Source organism: Setaria viridis, chromosome 4 (genome assembly GCF_005286985.2).
Source record: "Setaria viridis chromosome 4, Setaria_viridis_v4.0, whole genome shotgun sequence".
Lineage (NCBI taxonomy): Eukaryota > Viridiplantae > Streptophyta > Magnoliopsida > Poales > Poaceae > Setaria > Setaria viridis.
In genome coordinates, this window is record NC_048266.2 from 24,011,125 (window position 1) to 24,016,827 (window position 5,703).

The following is a 5,703-nucleotide window of genomic DNA, read 5'->3' on the forward strand; positions in this document are numbered from 1 at the left end:
CAACCATCCTGGCTATGGTGACAATGGCTAAAGCCACCATGGAAATGGCCACTGAATCGATGCCGTAGCATGGATCAACTAGCCTATACATGATATGTATGCACACAAGGTATAACATGTAGCAAGGTATATAAGCACACATGAGAGTCTATGAGCCTATACTACGATAGCAAGGGTATACGACTAGCATACGAGTGTATAAGACTAGCATATCACTATAGCAAGGGTATATAACCAACTCATGCATAGAAGAACCAAGCACAACACTATATATAGAAGACGTATACTTTGAATAGAATAAAGTCAACCTAGGAATAAAAGATACAAGAGCCATACCCTAGACTCCACGGAGACCTGGAACCTGAAGGAGAGCTACTCTAGCCTAACTCCACTAACTTAGAAAATAAGATGGAGAGAGTGATTCAACTTGTGGTGTGTGTCCTAAATGGAGCCCCTCCCCTCATATTTATAGGCTACAAGAGGTGGTTATGTGAGGGAATCTTCAGGGAATATCCCTTAACCGACCTAAATTGTCGCCATGTGGAAGCTGGAGAAGAGGGGAGGCAAAGGCGGTTCGGCCGGACCCCTGGTTTTGGTCGACCCCCTATGGGCCCTCCTTGCAACCATCTTTCTTTGGGTGAGTACTTGGTGGGTCCCAATGGCGGTTGTGTGTGTTATCCGATGGATTGAGGTGGTTGTGGTAGTTTGTGGACCCTTCAATCGATGGGATGCACATGTGGCAACCTCCCATTGGTCAGAAGTGTGTTTCTTGGATCCATTGAGGGTACTTTCTCCATACTTTTCTGTTATTTCACCTGCAACCAAATATTCTCAAAGGACAATTGGAACTACATTATTGAAAGCAAATATGCGTGTAAGAAATGCCAATCCTCCTTTATTCTTGAGTATATTGACGCTCATATTTGGTACTTAACGACCGTCAACAACTCCCCCAAGCTAGCCCTTTGCTTGTCTCAAGCAAATGCTAAGACTTAATTTGGTTGATCAAGAGTTGCTACTATGTTGTATTCCTAACTTATACCAAGCCTACAACAAAATATTCCACCAAGAATTGAATAATTTGGCATTGATCTTACCTCTTACCTTACTTCTGTGGGGCATGTAGCTTCACCTTGTCTTGGGTGGTTGAGATATAGAACGGTTTTATAGAGCACCATTCACTCATCCTTTGATCAGCTGTCAATTCGGAGGTTTTGCAAAGTTTTTCAATAGAAATGAAACTTACTCAAATGATACTCACGGATCGCTTAATGTGTATGATTCCTCACCAAGGCATAGGATTGCCTTTCTTTCACAACGTACTCCTAATAGGCTTATATGTGGAGCTATAGGTAGGGAAAAATGAAGGCATACATGTTCCTCATGTATTGCTAAGTCAAAGACCAGATCCTTTGGAGAAGCAAATCATACAACCTGAACAAGATGTGCATGTGTGTGGATGGTGGATGGTATATGGACTCCTTTTTGTATGATCCATTCTCTCCTTTGCTGTCTTTTTTTTGGAGACATGGGCTATCTTTTCTGTTTCCTTCTTTTTTTTCATCATGCTTTCATGAGCATGTACTTTATTTCTTTTTGCATAGCTCAAGTCTCTTTTGCAAGGATAACTTTGGAGAGAGAGGTTATAAAACAACATGGAGCTTTATTTTCACTACAAGAAATGTGTTGATCTATAATGAAAATTTTATGACACATTTGTTCTCGTCATAGATATATGACGTTTCTAGCTGAAAACGTCATAAAGTTTGACATCTGAGCAAATTTAGTGAAAAAGTTACGGAACGTCATAAAAGTTTCCACTGCAGCTAAAAAGAAATCGTCACTCGCTGTTACATGGTGGTTTTGTGATGATATAAGCTCTCCAAAAACGATATAAACCAACGAGGGTCCCACATGTAAGTTTAAGCTGTTAAATAGGGTGGTAAAATAAAATGGGAAACGTGCTCCTCCTATGGGTCGAACCGGTTATCAATTGAATGGGAAGTCTTTACAAGCAACTGGGTCCCACATGTAAGGTAAGTTTCAGGTGAGTGCGATATTTGGTGGCAAAAAAGCCCGCGTTGTAGCCAAAAAATAGTTTACCCATTGCTGCCGTCCCACGATTGGAAAAAAGAAGAATAGAGACAAGGCGGCCAGGACGGAGCTCTCCAGCGGTGATCTGCGCTTCCCCGTGGCAGCTCAGCCCTACGGCAGCACAAATCTGGTGCTTCCTGCTGTGCCGCGTCAATCTAGTTAGCAATTTTGAGTTGAGTTCAACAAAATTTCATTTCACATTAAGCTCTTTCAATCTAGTTAGTAATTTTGAATTGAATTCACCAACATTTCCTAGATGGATAGACGTTGGATACCCAGTTGTCAACTATTTACCCCCGAGCATGAGGAAGGGGTCAATGATTTCATGGAATTTGTTAAGAGTAGATACTCCAACAATGAAAAAATACTATGCCCGTGTCGCGGATGCCTGAATTAGTCTAGATGTACTAAAGATGAGGTGAACCTTCACTTACTTTTGAATGGAATGGCAAGCACCTACACTAGGTGGATCCATCATGGAGAAACATTCGAGGATAGGGTTCAGGAAATTGCAAATCTGCAGGATAATGGGGTTCAGTAAAATACAATTCTGCAGGATGATGGGGTTGAGGAAATTGCAATTCTGCTGGATCAGGGGGTTGTGGATAATGGAGTTCTGCAGGATGATGGTGATCAGGAAATGGTTCAGGAAAACGAACACATATCGGGTATGGAGGAGGATGAAGGCACTGAAGATGGACTTCCTGAAATGATAGCCGACATGTGCCACGCTAAAGAGCTTGGAGGGAAAATGTTAGAATTTATAAAGGAACATATAAACCATAAGGTGTCACCAAGATCTAAATATACACAATTTACATTTGTTGTGAAGTTACATCATATCAGGTCTTTCTATCAGATCAGCAATGTCGCATTCAATGCTATTCCGAACGTGGTATCCCTTGCTTTCCTAGGAGCATGTGTTCTGACATCTTACAATGACACAATGATTGTGTATTGTTTCGCAAGACGCTAGCCGAACATGATGTGTGCCCAATGTGTCGTGAAGCGGATTCAAGATGGAAAGATGCAGACAACAAGAAGCGCATTCCTCAGAAGGTATTGAGGCATTTTCCGCTGGTTTCAAGGCTGAAGATGATGCTTCTTTCATCAAAAACTGTAAAGGTTGCACAATGGCACAAGTTGAAGCGACAACCGATGGACAATGAGATTAGCCATCCAAATGATGGTGAGGCATGGAAAGACATCAATAAAAATTGGTCAAAATTTGCAAAAGATGCTAGGAACATTAGACTTGACCTTGCAACCAATGGTTTCAATCCATTTGGCAACATGACCAACTCATATAGTATGTGGCCAGTATTTGTTGTGCCATATAACATGCCACCATGGGTATGCATGGAAGAATCAAACTTCATGATGGCATTATTGATCACTGGGCCAAGTTCTCCATCAAAGGATTTTAATGTCTTCATGCAACCTCTCATAGATGAGCTATTGGACCTTTGGAAGGGTGTCGATGCATACGATGCTTGTAGTCAACAATCCTTTAAACTGCATGCTACGGTTATTTGGTGCATACACATGATTATCCAGCACTAAGCACATTGGCGGGGTGAGTCACGAAAGGTTATTATGCCTATGTGTGTTGTGAAAAGGATCCTCGCTCAAGGAGATTGAAGAACAAGTTATGTTATATTTGCCGTCGTTGTTTCCTTCCAACTGATCATCCATGGAGAAGAAAGAAAGAAGAGTTTGATGGTAATACTGAAAGCCGAGAGAGGCCAGAGCAATTTACTCCTGAGGAGCTTCAATAGCAAATGGAGAAGGTTAAAGATGTTAACCAGGAAAGCCTCCTCAAGGTCAGAAAAGGAAGCGAGAACCCGAATAGTGTTGGAGCCGAAGGGTTTGTTTGTTTGACTTGTCGTATTGGACAACTCTAAAGCTGCCACATAATCTTGATGTCATGCATATTGAGAAAAACATATGTGAAAATCTTATTGGAACCTTGCTTAAAATTGTTAGGAAGACAAAGGACACGATCAATGCTAGGGTTGATTTGGAAGAGATGGGCATTAGACCACATCTACACATGCTGAATACTACGGAAGGGGAGTCATGCAAAATGCCAGAAGCTCCATATACAATAGATAAAAAGAAACAGAAGGCGTCCTTTGATTTTATAAGTCATGTGAAGTTCCCAGATGGATATGCTTCTAACTTATCAAGATGTATTGCCGTTGATGAATGCAAACTCCAAAGACTGAAAACTCATGATTGTCGTATCCTACTCCAAAAGATTTTGCCTACTTCCCTTCGAGCTTTAAACGATAAAGAGACATACTCAGCTGTTTTGGAATTAGGAAACTTCTTTCGGCAACTATGTTGCAAAACTCTAAAGTTAGATGTTTTGAATAGACTAAAAACAGACATCCCAATAATTTTGTGCAAGCTTGAGAAAATTTTCCCCTCCTGCCTTCTATGATGTTATGGTGCAGTTGGCTGTCCATTTGCTTGAGGAAGCAATCCTAAGAGTCTTAATACAATATGGATGGATGTATCCTGTCCAAAGAAGGCTATGCACATTGAAGCGTTCTGTGAGAAACATGGCTAGGCCTGAAGGATCCATTGCAGAAGCATATGTTGCTAATGAGGCCTTGAGATTTTGCTCAAGGTACTTTGCGGATGATGATGTTGGCACACGATTCAATCAGGAGGGCAGGAACAGAGAGAATGTTGATTTGCTACGAGAAGGCAATTTATCTTGTTTCCAGCAAAATGTTGACATAATTGGAGCAGCGAAGACTACGTTCTTTGATTTGAATTAAGACAAGTTGCTTTGGTATGTGCTTTGCGAAGAGGTTGATCCATATATCGTGTACATAATCTATCATGCAATGATTGTACTACAATTATTTCGGTCTAATTTTCAGATGGATGTGTTTTTGCAGGTTATACAGGGATCAGTTAGAAGCGGAAGGTGTGTTGGACCACGTTATTGATCGTAGAATTCAGAAAGAATTTTCTTGATGGTTTAAATCGTATGTAAGTTTTCTGCTTTTTTAGAACAAACTTATATTAGCCATGCTTTTGTTGTACAGATTGAAAAGATGCCTGAAGGAGAGGACTCTGATGACCTATATGCATTATCAGCTGTACGAGACAAGCTGTGACGACCGACCCCTAATCTCCCAAGTTAATCTTAATCCTAACCCTTGATCGTAGTCATCTATCTTGCTTTACCGCGCCTGAGTGCTCAGCCTTCAGCCCGATCCCGACCCTTGAGACCCGACCCCTTCCCGCTTCGCTCCGATCCCAACCCCGGCGAGCTCAGCCCACCGTCGGATCCTTCTAAGCCTTCCTCAAACGTCCGTTCTATCCGCCCGGTGGACCGCGAGATCTTTCCCCCAGATCCTCCGTGACAGGCGCACTCGAGTTGCATGCCCGCTTCAGAGTCTCCCTGCCGTGTGGCTCGTCTTCTCCGACACCGTCGCTCAGTTTTGTCTCTAGCTAGCGACCGAGTGGATTCTCACGCCCCCTTCCCCAATGGCAGCGGAAGCCCCTCTGCAACCTTTCTGCAGAGCCTCGCCTCCCGCGCCCATCATCATGCCGCCAGATCCCGGCCCCAGAGCCCGATGTCGCCCGTCT

General features: G+C 42.6%; 1 pseudogene; it reads left to right on the forward strand.

Annotated features, from left to right (window-relative positions):
* The first annotated feature begins 2,764 nt into the window (after positions 1–2,764).
* LOC140222618 (uncharacterized) lies at positions 2,765–5,228 on the forward strand (annotated as a pseudogene).
* The last annotated feature ends 475 nt before the right edge of the window (positions 5,229–5,703 follow it).